A 17,582-nucleotide genomic window follows, 5' to 3' on the forward strand; every position below is an offset into this window, starting at 1 on the left:
TGTTTTTATAGATGAAACAGTCTACAACCATGCTAAGTGATTTGTTTGAATTGGTAGCAAAGGGAGTGTGTGTGCTCAGTTAAATCAGGTGGCAGGATTTGGAGCTTTTTCTTGCTAACTCTTAGGCTAGGTCTACACTGGTGGTGAGGGGGGTTTGACCTAAGATATGCAACATCAGCTTCGCCAATAACATAGCTGAAGTCAGCATATCTTAGGTCGATTTACCTGCCTGTGAGGATGGCAGCGAGTAGACCACTGCTGCTCCCCCATCAACTCAGCTTCCGCCTCTTGCCATGGTGGAGTTCCGGAGTCGACAGCAGAGCGATTGGAGATCGATTTTATTGCATCTACACTAGATGTTCCCTTAGTGTCCATTTTTAATCCTTAACCTTTCACATTAAATCACAATTGAAACATTCTTGATCTAGCTCTGAGATGCTTATGACTATGCCAGAGCCATTCGTGAGACACAGCGGTCTCGGTGTTAAACTCAGAAAACTAAGATCTGGTCACTCAATAACAGACCTAAATGTGGCAATTCTTCAACAAAAAAAACTTCAAAAACAGACTCCAACATGAAATTGCAGAACTGGAATTAATTTGCAAACTGGACACCATCAGATTAGAAATAAAGACTGGAAGTAGTTGGGGGATTACAAAACCTAAACCTATTTTCCCCAGTACTAATTTCCTCCTGCTGTTACTCACACCTTCTTGTCAACTGTCTGAAATGGACCACTCTCATTACCACTTCAAAAGTTATCTTTCCTCCCTTGGTATCCTGCTGTTAAGTGAATTGTCTCGTTAGACTGACCTCACACTTGGTAAGGCAACTCCCATCCTTTCATGTATATATGCCTGCTCCTGTGTTTTCCACTTCATGCATCTGATGAAGTGGGTTCTATCCCACAAAAGCTTATGCCCAAATAAATTTGTTAGTCTCTAAGTTGCCACAAGGACTCCTCGTTGTTTTTAAGATGATCCAGTCATTCAAAAATGAAAGATTGGGTGTGTGTGAGGGGGGAGAATGGAAGTGGTTGGTGTGGGGCATTGGAAATAGAAAGCAAGGTCTTTCACCTTACTTGTGAAATCCAGCCCAGACCAGCAGTGATTATTATTTGTCATATTTCTGACTGTATGAAATGAGGTGGTAGGTTGGTCCAGTTCTCACTGGCCAGGTATCCACAGCACTAGGAATCCCCACAAAAGACATCTCTCTAGCTAGAATCAACAGGGACTCAAGCACTTGATGGATGGCCTTCAGTATTGTAATGCTTTTATCCACTGGCAGTGAGGTCACTGTGTCATTGTTGATGTACATAGGTGAGATGGTGCATTTAGGATGCTAGCACAGAGGCAACCTGTGCTGTACCTGTTTGGTAGACTTCAGACATGCTGGCTGCAAATCCAGGCCCTTTTGCCTGCACTAAATTCACTTTAAAAATATGTAACAATGTAAAGTAGACACAGAAAGTGGTCAGCATCCTCCTGCTTTGCTGTGTCAGACAGACTTTACCAGCCATATCTCAAAACCCTTCACCGAGTTAAAATACAAATAACAGAGGGGGTGAGAGATGCTGAAGTGCAGACACAGGAGATGTTTTCAGCTGAGATTTGCAAACAGCTGTGGAATCAGTGAGATGCAGGGTGGCAGGGCCCTTGTTCTAGATGTTACAGAGGAGGTGGCTCTTACACCACTAGTATGGAAACTGCGTGAAGAGTCTGGGGCAGGAGAGGGGGAGGAGTGAAGGGAGTCAATGTCTGTGAGGTTGCAAATCCTTGGAGGGGTTTTGAAACCAAGGACAACAGTTCTCCTCTGTGTCAGTCTACTGTTTTCTCCATTAATAGAGGACACACTCAGCTTGGATTGTTGGGCCAATGCATCATAGCCATCAGTGAGATGAGTTTGCATTTCCTCCAAGTCAGATATCAAATTGCAATTTTTCTCCTCTTCTAAATTATGCAGAATTTTACCTTAACAGGCAGTACAAGTCCTGGCCAAAGAATGTGTCCATCAAGTATTCCCTGCTCAACAGAAACCAGCTGCGCTCTCTGGATGTAATGTGGGTGGACACAAATGACAGTAATCATCCTTAGTGCCTTGATTAGTTTACAGCTTCTGCCTGTGGGGTGCACATGTGCCTTTTGTCTGTGGTACTCTCCAGGCAGAGCAGAGGATGCTGCCTTGGGGGCAGTGGTGGTCGCTTTCAGCTGCAGGCATGTTCCCTGCAGTCTTTATCGAAGCAGGTCAGATAACTGAAAAATTGATATTCTGGTTCAGCAAAAATTGTTTTTGAAATCTTTACTCTTAAAGATGCAACCTACCAATACATGGTGGGACAGGAGTATCAAAACTGGTCTGTTCTTCTTCGAGTGCAGATCCCACGTGGTTTAAACCCTTGACCCCGAGGCATGCCCCAGAGCTGAGGGGAGGAAAGGGATAGGGTAGAACCACGGTCCTTAACCAAAACTGTAACTCTAAACTGTGCAGAACTAAGAACTGAAACCTAAACTAAACCTAATGAACAAGCTAAGGGAAGCACTTGCTGTTCCAATGACCATCACTGGTGGTAAGAAGGAACTGAAGTGGGGTTGGGTTGGCAGAGTCTTATATTGAGCACCATAAAGGCGCCACTCCAGGGGGCTCCCCAGCTGACCCGACGGATGCTGGTAAGGGAAAACTTTCCGACAGTCGTGCACGCATGAGAACACGTGAACAGCATGTCTCAAAGAACAACAGTTACGAAAAGGTGAGTGACCATTTTTTTTTTTAGGTCTGACCACGTTCGTCAGCTGCCCTAGAATGCCACTACTTGCATTCTTCCTCCTAAGCATCCACTGTGCCTCCATGGCTTTTCTATTTAAACATGTTGAGCTTTCCGTTAATTCCTAGAAGAGTTTGTGTGATGTAGAAAGAACTCTGAGTTTCTCTGATTGAATCTTCTTCCCTTGAATTTATAGCAGGCTAGAGATGAGTCTAGTTGCCACTCTGTTCAGAGAGAGCACCTTTATAGTATTAAAACTAAATTATATCAAGGTACCTCTGTTATTAGCAGAATGATTTCATATGATTACTAGGTATGGCCATGAATCCTCCCTGCCACACCAACTTCAGCTGACGTACTCGAGACAAATAGCTGTACAGGAATTGTGGGCTCATCTAATCACTTCTTTATGGAAAGTGAGTATAGTAATTACGTTAATGTCTCCCAGGAAATAACCTCTTGTGATCTTCGACCGAAGTGACCTAAACTTGGAATATGCATTGTGAACATTCTCTCTCTGTCTGAAGCACCAAAGCTTCCAAGAGCTGGGTTTGTTGTTTGGCTTTTTATCAAGGACTTGCCACATTCTTCATTTAGTGTGGTGATGAAGTGTGCAACATAATCACAATCTCCTTGCTTTCATTATGAAACTTTACTTGGATTGTCTTAATGAAAGCTACAGGAAATTACAAATGCTTGAGGCACGTGGCCTTGCACAGTGATTCAGAGAGTAATTTCAAGCAGCTTGATATTTTGCTACATAATAAAAAACGCTTTCATGAGGGTATGATTCTCTCTAAATTCTTGCCCAGCTGATGGGCTTTTGCATAAAGTGGTGTCTGATTAAAACTCTGCTGAAATAACTAAGGGGCTGATCCTGCAAGCTGATCCACATGAGACCTTTTCGCTTGTTAAGTTCATGTGTGCTCTGGATGGGTATGTGGGTCTGCATGCTTTGAATCAACTTGCCAGATTGGGACCTAAGCAGTGATGACACAACATTTCCTCTCTTCCTGGGGCCTGATTGCGCAAGCCTTCATGCTCCGCTCTCTAGCTGGAACTTCCACAGGCAGGGAGTACCCATGTCATTTGTTTTAAATATTCTCTGGTAATTATCTCACTCCAGAAGCTGGTGCTGTAAGAAAAACAGTAAATATCAGAGGTGGCAATGTTGTGTTAAACTTCTGCTCCACTCAAACATCTCTAGAAAAAGCACATAGGTCTGGTACTGGAGAACCCTCTCTATATGAAAGATGCATCAGTTCCCGTGTATACAGATTCAGAGAAAATGCCTTATCCCATGTCTCTAGCCTTGGCTGGCTCTAGGTTTTTTGCCACCCCAAGCAAAAAAACCAAACAAACAAAAAACTCACCAGAATGCCGCCCCTAGAATTGTGCCGCCAAGCACATGCTTGGGATTATCCTCCTCCCCTCCCCTGAATCCATGATGGTTTTGTGCAGAGCTAGGTGGCTGCTCTTTTAGGACTCACTAGTGGGGTGAATGTAGCAGCTGCTGTGAATACAAACGGTCAGAAATTCCTTCCAAAATGAAGTTTCACCAAAAAAAAAAAGGAGGAAAATGTTCAAGCAATGTCAGTTTTCCTCCAGCTACGATTCTATTTTCTGTGTATTGCCCCTTTAGGTGCCTGTCCTGGGGCTATGGGGCAGTTCTAGGCAGCAGTTGCAGAAAGAGTCATACAGGCACTGTGTTGTTTCTCATGAAAGCTTGTATTTATTTGGTGTTTGTTTTTTCCTTAACCCAGAGAGAGTGCACACTGTGTGGTGGTTAGGTGGTAAAAGGCTCCTTTGCATGGTTAAAACCCAAACAGCAACTCCATGCCTCTAAATCTAGATTTGGCAGTTTACGAACATAGAAGTATTTGGGAATTTTGGTGAAAGGAAACCAGGGAGTTAATACTGTTGTCTTATTATTTCCAGAGAGGAAAAAATAGATGAGTGACCTAAAATAAACAAACAAAACAGCTCACAATATTTTTCTGGCCATGCAACTGGTCCTGTATTTTACAAAAGTGCTATTACAGCATTACTCATGGCGGAAAGAGAATCCCTAAAGATTTTGCATGGTTCTTGTGTCAGAAAGGAATGCACAGGATCAATTTACAGCTATAGCCAGAGATCTGAAAATGTCCAGGGAGATCCTGGGAGGGAGCATGCTTGCCACCCCAAACAACTGTACTGATTTTTTTTTTTTAACTGATTCCACTGATTGCACTGCCAAAATAGAATTTCTGCAGGGACCATGTTATTTTCTTGTAACCTCTTCTGTCATAAGAATCTAGAGAATTTCAATAGTGTTTTGGAGGGTCGTGAGGGTGTTATTGTCTGCAAGGGTGAAACCTGCCTGTAGAGTGGAAGTCTGTTTCCATGAGTAACTTTGCTTTGTTTAGCAGGTCATCCTTTACTGCTCAGCTGCAGCTGTCAGCACAAGCCAGGAATTTAGTTTCACAGCTGTATCCCAAACTGATCACTGGGTGAGGGAGGGTCTGCATTGGTTTACAAATTAAACCCTGCAGTGGAGAATATTCTTGAGTCTATTTGTCCTGTGATTGGGTAGCAGCACTACCAGTTGTGTTCTGCCCTAGTCTGTCCTGCACACGCAAGAGATTTTTTTTGAAAATCATTCTCAAAGTAATAGAAACTCCTTAAGGAGTTTCAGCTGAATGTTTGTAGTGAGAGTAAGGCTTTGTTAATTCATTAGGTCATCTGTTGTATTTATTTTTATTTATTAGGATTGTATTTTATTATAATCTTGGTCAATCTTAAACAAGATTGAAGGAAGCATTGATCTGCCCAGGAGAGATTGTTTCGCAAATAATACTGCTGCCCTTTCATGTATCTTGTGCTGCTTTGCAACAAGGGAGAGAAAGTTAGGCCTCATTCCTGCTAACATTTATACTTGTGCCTAGCTGTAAATACATGAGTAATCTCGCTGAGTTCAAGGGAAGCACTTGTGTGTGCAATTGAGCATGTGTGTAAGTGTTTGCAGGATTGGGGCCCTTAAGCAGCCTCTTTTGCCACTTAAATTGTGTGTGTGACTTCCCAGGCTTTTTGGAAGCAGTTCTTGAATACATTGGGTGGAACAAAATGCCCAGGTTATGCACTTCTGACTTCACTAACTCACGAGTCAGTTGAGAAACTGCACCAAAAGGCTGGGAAAATGTGATGGCTGTTTGGGATTTCTGAAAATAAAACAAGGTGTGTTTGTTATCTTGAAGTCAGTGCAGAACCCACCCAGTATTGTTGAACTGGCAGCTTGTGCCTCTAAACTGGAGGGGTGCTTTTACTTTGCATACTTATTCATTTTCTGCAGTCATTCATCTGCTCTAGCTATTGAAAACTGTATCAGAGACAGAGTCTGGGAAGTGCTTGGCTTTGAAGTGCTGCTCTCTGATTGGTCCAGGGAGCGCTGCTGTTGGAGTATAATGTGTGAATACCATCTGCTGTGAGGAATCGAGAGGCTCAGTGAATTTTGCTTGGAGAGGCACCTTTAGCCAGGAATATAAACAAGGGGGAACCAGCTTTTTTTTTCTTGTTTCTGATCCAGTCTCTCAGTTGAGGCTGGATATTTCTTTTCCTCTCACTGCAAAACTTTTTTGCTTAGCTGGAAGAGTGAGGAGCTTGCACCTCTTGTTCTCTGCATGGGATTCTTGCTGGTTTACAGAGTGCATGATATACAAGGCTGCATGTCTTTAAAACTTGTTAATTTTGGCTCCAGCCCTCAACATGAAATGGCTGAGTTACTACAGGATATTAGTTCCAAACATCTGACGTGCTTTTAAAGGTAAGTGATTGGGGACCTCTGTATTTTGATACTAGCGCCCTCCTCCTCCAAAAAATGTATCAGGTTTTGTCTGTTTGGGAAGAAAAGCCCCTCGTGTAAATAAACAGTTGCCTGCAGCAATGGCTGAGTTGATCAAATAGTGTGTTTTGCTTCAGAACTTGTGTAATCAGCTCTGTGAAATGAGCGGGACTGGAGTGATAGGTAGCTTTGTTTTGCAGTTTTGCTCTCTTGCACAGAAATATCGTACTGAAGGTCTTAAAGAAAAACGTTTCACTAGTGAGCCAATAGTGATTGCTGATCACCATGTATATTCAGTGTCAATGCAAAGAAAACTGTATCAAGACTTTTATTTTTAACAAAAAATGTTATGATATTTTCAAATGAAACATACCAGTAGGCACTAAAAAGGCTGGATTTTCAACAGTCCATGTTTGAAATAAAACAGAATCAACTTTACCCTGACTTGGAGAGGGGTTAATCTGATATTTATTTATAAAGCCTTTAAAATGCTGAATAATGATGACCTGCTAGTGTGGACTGATAATCGCTAAGGATCAAACTGCAGCCATCTCCCTTTGCCTGAAACCACAGGCTTGACCCTAACCTGGGAGTGGAGGTGATGGCAGGCCCCAGTGCACTTAGCATGTTGCTTCAGCTTTGCATAATGCTGCTGGATAATTTTTTATTTATTTATTTATTTATTTATTTTACACTTTAGTGATATTTGTTCATGAAGGTAGAGTTCAACCAATCACTTGTGTCAGAGCAAGGCAGGGTCAGCGAAGGGCGTGTTTGAAATATTGACCTTTCATAAAATCTGTGTTCCTTCTGAAACCTAGATTATGCAGTGTTACTGTCATCGGTCTCTAGTAAAGGCTTTAAATGGCAACCTGCAAAACACTGATAGCATGTACTTCTAATACATCAGGTTTGCTGCAGGCTTTAGTGTAACTTTTCTTCTGATTAATAGCCATTTTCTAATTACTTTTCCTTGATACTGTGTTTTAAGCTGAGCTTGTCCAAGTAACATTCATCCATCACTATATATTTTAAGAGAAACTCTAAAATAAATATAAAGCTTGTGAGATGGAGGAACAAGGGGTTTATATATATATAATGAGACTTGCTCCAACCTATGCTTTTCAGAGAGTCCCTTTTTGTAACAAACAAGGAGGGGGAAATCCCTTACAGCCAAGCTCCTGCCTTGGACCTAGATCTTTTGAACACCCATTGGTTTTTAATGCAGCCTGCGACCCGCTGCAGTGTCAATGTTGATACTTTTTTTTAAGTGTAAATTTAATTTTTTGAGTGGCTCTGTATATTCCCACTTATGGGTAATGGTCAGAGGTGCTCTGGTCAGCACATTAGCCCATGGGCAAATCTTCAGGTGAATCTCAAAGAACTCTGGTTACAAGTGAATGACTTTCGTGTTTCAAAACAAAATATTGTTTCAGATTGGAACTTATCGTTTTGAAACTGTGAAAACACAATGTGACAACAATTTTGAATCTTTATAAAAACAAATTTTTTTAGACTTTCAGGATTTGATGAAACTGATTCTTTCCTGTGAACAGTTTTTTCTGTTTAGATTAATCTGCATTTTCTGATTGGAAAAAATGGTTCATCAGAAAAATCTTCAGCCAGTTCTAACATTCTCAGCCAGTCAAACACAGCTGATGACAATATTATTTTCACTTGCTATTTACCACGTGCATATATTGCTCCCTCTCCAGCGCACACAGTAGAAATTTTGCCTTCATGGCCATGGTACTCAGTCGTGGTTTAACTCAGCTCTGCCTCATTGCATAGGGTAGAGCCTCTCATTCTGGGAATCGAGATTCACACCCTGTATAGAAGAGTGTGCCCAGCTTTTCCATCTCCCCTCCAAAAAATTCCTGCCATAATACCCCAACATTCACTGTTGGTGGAAAATCCCCTTTTTCCTCGGTGGGTGAGGAAGCAAATGCTTTTCATTGCGTTTTCTGTTTCTGAGGTGGCCCTGTATGGCCCTGTTAACATAGCATGTGAGTGCCTCATGGTCTGTAATGTATTTACCCCCACAAGACTCTTGTGTGTTAGGCACAGTTGCCAACCTTCACACAGTACATGAGCACCCCAACTTTCACAATAAGCCAAAAAGCAAGCTAATCCCATTTCAAAACAAGTCAGTCCCTGAGAACCCCAACACACTATGTGACTAGATCCCCCCGGCGTGCAGTCTGGGACTGTAGTGGGCCTGCTGTGCACCCGTGACTCTTCCCCCCTCCCCCACACCTTGCCCCTGCTTTATCCTTATTTCCCCTGCCCCTGCTTGCAAGGAGCCTATTTAAAAAAAAAAAAAAAAGAGAGAGGAAAAAAGCAACAAGCTACAAACCTAAAACTAGCCAACAAGCAACTCTCAAGCTAATTAAGCCAAAAACAGGCCCAATTTTTTTTGGGTTTTTTTTCCTCTGGGTTTGGCATATCTGGTGTTAGGGCCGTGCTACGAAGCTGAGGTCCAGAGGCCCAGCCTTTCAGAAGAGATGTTTAGGTATTGCTGTACTTGGTGTTATACTGCCTTAGTCTCCTTTTCAAAAGTGGTTTAGGCACTTAGGAGCCTTCCAACTGTCAATAGGATTTTGGTTCCTAAATTAGTTAGACATCGCCGCGTTCAGCATTGCAGTGCCTATGGGCATGAGAGAATAGGATGTGTCTACACTGTACAGTGATGCTGGGCCCTGCCTGGGGTTTGAACCCAAGCCCTACCCGCAGATCAGTCTGATCAGCACTGAGGACCTGGATCCTTGGACCCCGCTACATGGGGTGGGTCAGAGCTCAACTCCTGCTGTGACATGGGTCTAAGCCCTGTCATTTTTCAGTGTGGACGCAGCTGAAGCTGCAGGTCTGTGTGGTGCAGTATGGATGAGTTAGCGCAGCTGAGACCCCAATCCGGTCACTGAAAGCCCAGGTTTATAGTGCAGTGTGACTGCTCAAGCACAGGCTTGGAAACACTGACAAGCCCAGGTGCCACAGAGCTAGGTCCACAGTACAGTGTAGTCACACTTTGGGTGACTTCCCTAAGATCCCACCTGGAACATGTGCTATGCAGGGGCTTGAATCTGCATCTCCTGAGTCCTAGGCTAATGCCCTAACCCCTGTGCCATCCTTCTCCGTTTTGGTGTCATTGCTGCCCTATCCCTTCTCCTTCTAATTTCCCCCAACAAAATCTTGCTTCTGGGAGTAAACAAGCCATTTATCTCCGTGAAATGCCTGTAAAAATGGTCAGTCTCAGAGTCATCTTTTTTTTTTAGCAGACTGACACACTTGCCCGGCTGGAGACAACAATTTGTTAATTTCACCGCAGGAAGCCATGTTGTCTGGTTAAAATGACAAGCTTGCACATGCTCACCAAAATGCACGTTTATCAGAGCTGTCTATTCTCAAAGCAAAGCTAACGACTGTCATACGTACCCACCACTCCATCACTGTTCTGGCCTGATTAGTTACCATATGCCCCCGGGGAGTGTGCTGTCACTTAAACCACAAAGAACCTGGGTCCTTCTATAGAGCGTTTGGGGCCAGGAGCCTGGCTCAGTACATTGCACTGATTTGCCACTTAGGTTTTGATATTTGTAGCCCTAAGCCAGAGTGTTCATACATTTGCCTTGACAGTACTACTATCTCGATAGATCAATTACTGCTATTTATATCTGGCTTTCTCTCTTATCCAGTATTTTGTTGCCAAGAAGCTAAGAATTTAATAGCTGCTATTTTTGTGAGACTCTCAAAAATGTGTTTATGCTTTTGGGACTTCCTCTGCTCGATCTGTATCAGTATGTAATAGGACAGATGCAGTTCCTCATCCTGTAATATGCATCACCTGTGCTCCTGCTCCAATAATGAAGTTAACAAAAGACGACCATGTTGCTACTATTGAAACTCAGAGGTGGGTGTAGAAATCCAGTGGTTTTTCAAAGCAGGAAAAACATAAATTAGATAGGATGAGAGATACGGGCTCTAGTGGCAAGCACCATTCAGAGTCTTGGGTTCTATTGTCATCTGATTTGAACGACTCACTTCCCCCTTCTGTGCCCCTGTTTTCCCTTGCAGCCGTTGTCTTATCTACTTAAATAGTATCTCTCTGAAGAGCCTACAGTGTGTAACTATGGCTTTCACAGCCACGAACACAATGGGGCCTGAATCCTAGTTGGCATCCCTAAACGCTATCAGAAGACCATAACAGTAAGGATTTATTTGTGTTGCTTTCGGCCTTCTGAAAGGGTCCCTCCAAACAATGGTGGCTTGATGTTTTTTTTTTTTTGTTACATTATGAAAAGCTACCTTTCCTAGCTCTGAGCTGTAAAACAGTAATAGTAAAACAACTTTAATTTAAAGTTGGGCTTTTTTTAGTAAGGTAGGAATAACTTTGATTAAACTTCCCAGAGTAACTCATTTAGCAGGCTGCATGAAAATCAAACTTGATCCAAACTTGAGAGCTTTTCTGTTGTTTTCAGAAGGGTTTTTTGGTACTTTTCAAACTAGTACATAATGCAATGTACTGTAGTCTGAGACCTAGATGGGATTGATATTAGTTCCAAGGCACTGGCTGTGTTTGCACTCTTCCTTCTGTTCCTGTCTGAATGCCCTTTGTGATTGGCACTGTCGGAAATGGAAGGCATCTATCTAAGCTCTAAAGGCTGTGTCTGGGTGTTGTGCCAAGGGCAACAATGGAAGATTAACCAATAAACCATGTTAGTGACCCCCTCGGACATGAACTGGAGACTTGCACTTCCTTTATGGGGTAGAATTAATTTAGGCTCCATAGTGCTTGTTTCTGGGCCTCTCTTAACCAAGACTGTCAGTTGCCAGACTAGTGTGATGATGGCCAGAGATGGGAGCTGATGCAGACAAGGGTAATTCCATTAAGGTCATGGGCTGAACCTGAAGTACAGTGCAGAATGGAAAGCCACTAAATTGCAAAGTGCTTCTCTGAGGAACGGATTCTTAAACTTCTCAAGTAAGACCAGTTTGCTTAGGGAAACTATACTGTGTGCAGCAGGGCCATCTTTAAGTGGAAGATGTGTGGGGTAGAGTGCAAAGCATACAAAAACTAGGATGTTTTAAGGGTTTCTTATTCAAACCCTTTCCAATGTGCTTAGCCCTTCGATTGCCATCTGCACAGCTGCAAAACATGGACGTTCATGAAAAGAGGCTTCCCTATCTTCCAGAAGACTAGAAAAGGGCAAATATAGTGCCCATCTATAAAAAGGGAAATAAAAACAACCCAGGAAACTACAGACCAGTTAGTTTAACTTCTGTGCCAGGGAGTACTGGACACAAGTCGTTAAAGCCATAATCTGCAAACACTTGAGGTGGTAACGGTTGATCCGAGGGAGTAGCCAGCATGCTTTGTAGACAAACTGGTCACCAATCCTAGATTAGCTTTTCTTTGATGGATAGGTCTTGTGGATAAGCCGAACGCGGGTGGCTGTGGCGTATACCTAGACTTTTATTAGCATCTTGTCGGATTCTCGCATCATCTCTTTCGCTAACTATGGCCATAACAATTTATATGGGGCTACTATCGCTGGGTGCTAACTGGCTGGATAACCGTCTGAGGGCTAGTTGATTACTGGCTCCCGATCCTTGGAGGGGTTTGGAAAGGCTTAACTATACGTGGGGTTCCGCACGCCGGTCTGTTTGGCCGGCTCTGTTCATTCTTCATCACGACTTAGCTTTGGCCTAGACATTGCTTTATAGTTTTGCAGCTGATACCAACTGGGGGCGCTTGCAACCTGCTCTGTCGCGGGAGGGTCAACATCACTGAATTTTGGACACAATTGGAAGGGTCTGACGGTAAACGGTGAAATCATAGAAAGACAATGCAAGTGCTCCACTAGGAGGAACAATCAGTGTACACATACACAAAGGGTAAGAGGGACATCTAGAGGAGGAGTAGCAGAAATGAGATCTAGGCGGTCTAGTGGACCACAAGAAATATGAATAGTCAACAGGTGTGTACTGTTGCACAAAAAGCAAACAGTGTTCTGGCGATGCGCTTAACAGTGTGTGTTGTAACAAGAACCGAGAGTGATTCTTCGCCTTTACTGCACTGGTTCGGCCTCCTGTGGTTTGTGTCAGTTACTGGGCATGCATTTACGAAAGATTAGAGATATTGGGAGGTTCCGGACAGAGCAACAGATCTATTAAGTCTTGGAACCCTGACCTCTGAAGGAGGCTGAAGAATTGGGCTTTATTTGTTTGAAAAGGAAAGTGCCGAGTGGACTTATAGCGTTTTCAGGGTATCTAAAAGGGCTTATCAGGAGGAGTGGAGAAACTTGTTCCCTTAGCCTCTAGCATAGAACAAGTAAGCAATGGAGCTTACTGCAGAAGGGGAGATTTAGTTGGACTTGAGGAAAATTTCTAACTGTCGGGTAGGTAACACTGGTACAATTAGCCTGGGAGGTTGTGGAATCTCCATCTCTGGAGATATTTAAGAGTAGGTTAGATAAATGTCTATCAGGGATGGTCTGGACAGTATTTGGTCCTGCCATGAGGGCAGGGGCCTGGACTCGATGACCTCTCGGGGTCCCTTCCAGTCCTAGAGTCTGAGTCTGAGTCTTTAAATTACACAGTTTATACTTTCTATAACACAGAATTTCAGACAAAAATACCCTTCCCTGCAAATAAGGTGCATTATGTAATTTCAGTCCTAAGTTCAGGTAGATACATGAACAAGGTTGAAATGGTTCTATGACTGTATGGAGGAGCTGAGTTTATGGGATTAGGTCAAACAACTTACAGCTGGGCTACTGCAGAGGGTGTGTAGAAGTGAAGTACCTGAAGAGGGCGGCCTTTGAAATACCCCAATGTCTCAGTGGAGAGGGAGGATGTGGGTGTGGGTTGGTATTCTTCTCGAATTGAAGTATGCAATATGGCTGGTGCCTATATCTGTACTTTATGGATTTTCACATGATAGTATTAATTGGGGGAGGGGGGAATGGTGGTGGTTACTGGATTCAGAATGAAATGGACTGGTGGTGATGATGTGTGCATGACTAGTGGTTTTCATGTGGTTTAATTGTGTGGGTGGGGAGGGGAAGTGCAGGGAATTGAGAAGGCAAGAAAGGGGCTTTTCTTTAAAAGCCTCTCCTAGGAAAGATCCTTATCTTGGATAGCAAAGTTTCCTCAATTGCTCGTATAATTTGGCAGGGTAATTTTATCAAGCAGCCAGTTTGATCTCTAAAAGCAAAGGATTGAGAGAAATATCTGGCAGGTATCAGAAGACTTAAGTAAATTTCCCTCTGAGCAAAGCTGTAATGATGGAGGTTCTGAGTAAGAGATTGTCTAAACAGTCTGACCTGCAGAGTGCTGCTGGCTCTGAAAAGAGACTCTGCTTGGTGAGAGAAAAGGCCCCCAGGGAGAGAGGGCAGGTTCACAGCTTCATGAGCTGAAGATCTCTATCTCAACTGCGGTGCGCAAGTCCCTCTACAGTCTGAAGCCTTCAGGTGGACATGGTGAGCCTCACTGAGCCTGGAAGAGCCAGCAGAATTCAGACTCCTCTAATTACAGGAAGCAGTTAGCTCGTTATGGTCATGAGCTTATTGCCAATGGGCTTTTCCTAAATTGTGGGAATATGAGAGAACCTTCACATACAACTGTGATAGCAAAACTGGGAAAGGGACCCAAGCAGAGAATGGAGGGAGCATGTAGAGCAAGCCCCCAAACAGCTTATTTAAATACTTCTTTAGTTTTGATCAAGGACAGTGTAAATCTTGATGAGCCTCAGTGCTAGTAAATCATTCAGATTAGATTTGAAGCCCCAGGCTCCCTGTTTGTAGGTGGGATTTACTCCTTGGTTTTTGGTCATTCTGTAGCCACAATGTTGAGTAGTTGCCTCTGTCTACTGTGCCACCTGCTTTGTGCCTGTGATCAGGAAGTCAGAGGTGCAGCAGAAGTGTGGTTGCAAATAGTCAGTGAGGGCTTCCCCCCCTTTAAAAATGTGCCTCTTAATTTTGATTTATGGGAAGTGGGGATGGATAAAGAAGGTATTGGAGTGCAGCCTCATCAAGGACCATGAATAGTTAAGGCACATTAATAAGGCTTTTCCTTAGTGACAGATGCGGATAAGCCCTCAAAAGCTGCATAGCAGCTCTGTTATTCAAACTCTTAGAGTTTGCAGAATAATGTTGCTCTCTTGAGTTGTCCTGTCTTTCTAGAGGGCCTCTGGCATTTCTGCTTCATACCTGGCTGGATCCTGGAAGAATAGAAGTGTGAGAGAATTAAACTGGAAAAAGTTAATTGATTTCAAAATTTCAGATTGAAATTTTGACCAAAACAATCAGGTTTTCCTCTGAACTGAACCAGCTTGCAGCTCCCTCATTTTCATTTCACCCCTGAGATTACTCACTCACATGGGTTTGTGATTGCAATCACAGTCTCTGGGCCTAATTGTGATCTTGCTCACTGGTTTTATATAGACATAACTCTACTGACTTCAGTGGGGTTCTGCTCATTTTTACACTAGTGTAAATGAGAGAATCAGAGACTCAGTGTTGTTTATCTTGGCGCTGTTCCATCTGCCCAGCAACTGCTCCAAGGTGTTAACCTCAAATATAACAAAAACAATAAGAAATCAAAGCATGGAACTTTAATGATTAGAGCCATCTCTTTGGATTCCACACCTCAACACTCTGCACAGCTCTCAATAGCTTATTTGTAGAGGTGTGTGACTTCAGCTCCTCTCTCTGATACGGCTATGTTTACTGCCACAGGCTGCTGCAGTCCAGCTGAAGAATACCTCTTGCGAGAGTCTCAGCAGTTACCACGTTATGCTGGGTGGCCAGTCCTGCAGCTGTTTTGTACCAGGTCGTGCTGGGTTTGGAAGGCATTTGTGTGTGAGATAATTTATTAGGGAAAAGCGTTTATTTTCTCATTGTGTTTGAAGCCCAAAAGGCAAGGGCGGAAAAGTGGTGTGAGCGTCATTCAATAGTCAGTCAGGAGCGTAACTACAAAACATCTGCCCAGATAGCCCCAAAAATAAAAAAAAAACAACAACCCAATCTATGTATCCTGCTTCAGTGAAAGGAACCATAATTAAAAGCAATTACAGAATCTCAAGATTTAATTTATTAAATTCCTCACTTTGTAGATGTCGTTTACTTCCCAACTATGCACTCTGTATTCAGTGCAAAGCTTCATTTTCCCCTTGGATGTATTCCCAACATGTACAACCACCCCCCCCTCTCTTTCCCCACCAGCCCTTCCACTGCGTATGTACATTTGGATGTGAGACACTGAATCATTTGTAATACGAGGTTTGAAGTTTTGTCTGCATTTCATTTGTCTCCTTTTTGATAGGAGGCGTCATCATTCCGAAGGGACGTTATTGCTATGTTGACTGTCCCTTGCATTGTGTTGCCATAAACAGGAATGCTGTCTAGAAAAACAGAACCAGTCAGACTCATGCAGACCTCTCCGAAATGCACTATTAGCTTGATGAGATCTTCAGATACAATTCTAATCTTGTGACTTCTTCAAGCCCTGAGGCACTTCGTCTGTCTGCACGAAGCTTAACATTCCAGCACCTCTCTGTAAAGATGACACCACTTAGGGTGACCAGATGTCCTGATTTTATAGGGACCATCCCAATTTTTGGGTCTTTCTTATATAGGTTCTTATTACCGCCCCACACCCTGTCCTGATTTTTCACATTTGCTGTCTGGTCATCCTGGCACCACTTAATTAGAATCCCATTTTACAAACAGGAAGCCATGCCCCTTTTCTTTCCCATATTGTCCTGAGACAGGACTGTGCCTTTCTCACTAAGGAAGGGAGCACATGGAGGACTGCAGAGTTGTGCTTTCTCCTGTTTGCTATGAAATAAATGGGGGAGGGGGAGGGTTTCCTTGCAGAAACTTGGTTCCTGCGCAAAGATTTAGAATATTTTTCTCTTCTCTCTAGTCTCTTCCTATTGCTGTGGTGTTAGCTGAGACAAAGGTCTGCTTCGGTCTAATTTTAAAGCCCGACCCAGCACAGCTAGCCCAAACTTGACCAAGAGTGTTGAGTCCTTTTCAAACCCAACCTGAGCTGGACCCAACACTTTCCCTTCCACCTCTATCCACGCCACCACCTGGTAGGGGCTTCCTGTGCCTTGTGCGTCCATCTCCAGCTGTCTCCTGCTTGTGGGCCAGTATATCGGCAGCTCTGTGACCTGCTCATGCTGTCTGTCTGTCTGTCCTCCCCCCCCCCCCCCCCTTGCCCGGCTTCGCTACGCTGTGCATGCGGTGGAGTGAGACGTGCTGCATTTGTCAGCAAACTTACTCTGCAGTGCACATGCTACAGTGAGGTGGCAGTGTCTGGCAGGATGGGGCATGCAGCTGTTGTGCCAAACCTTTGGGCAGGAAAAGGTCATCAGGGACAACCAAATCTGAGCCAGAAAGGATCAGGTTGTTTTCCGACCTGACTCAAACGCAACACTGGTAGTCGGTCCCGATCGCATTGCAAGGCTGTAAGCTGAGATGGTTTCTTACTTTAAGGTTCTCTAAGGCCTTTAGCTGAAAGGCGCTGTCTCTGTAAAGTATAGTTTTTTTTAAAATACAGCAAGAGATTTTATTTTATGCAATTAATGCTGAAGATTTTCAGCGTACCCTAGGAGAGTTGTAGAACATTATAAACTATGCAAATCCTTGAGACTGTCTAAGGTATAAATGTTGTTGAAAATGTTGACACTTTGTCAGTAAATCATTTCTGTTCAGTCCTGGTATTTCAGTATCGTGTTCCTTGCAAATGGGTAGCATCAGGAAATGTCCTTAAATATTTAAAGCTACTTACATATGTACATATTTTGGTATAGAATGGAGATGAAACATAAATCAAAAACCAACACACAAACATTCCCAGTTGGACAATAATTAGCTTCTTTCCACTGTACAGAACTTACGTCCAAGCAAAAATAACAAAGGGACCATTTGAAAATACTGTAATATTTGAGTGTTAAAAGCCTATCTCCTGATGCCGTGGTATATTCATTCTGC

General features: G+C 43.3%; 1 protein-coding gene across 4 annotated transcripts in view; it reads left to right on the top strand.

Annotated features, from left to right (window-relative positions):
• The window catches only part of DAB2IP (DAB2 interacting protein), a 344,050-nt gene that overhangs the window by 16,842 nt on the left and 309,626 nt on the right, over nt 1-17,582 (top strand). The window contains exon 1 of one of the 4 annotated variants that reach the window (XM_032767538.2): nt 6,349-6,567. The exons of the other annotated variants lie outside the window; for them this stretch is intronic. The gene's annotated coding sequence lies outside the window, so the exon portion shown is untranslated. Of the gene's footprint in view, nt 1-6,348; nt 6,568-17,582 lie in introns of those variants that run through there. 4 annotated transcript variants of the gene reach the window in all.

The sequence above is a fragment of the Chelonoidis abingdonii genome, chromosome 24 (genome assembly GCF_003597395.2).
Source record: "Chelonoidis abingdonii isolate Lonesome George chromosome 24, CheloAbing_2.0, whole genome shotgun sequence".
NCBI classification, from domain to species: domain Eukaryota; kingdom Metazoa; phylum Chordata; order Testudines; family Testudinidae; genus Chelonoidis; species Chelonoidis abingdonii.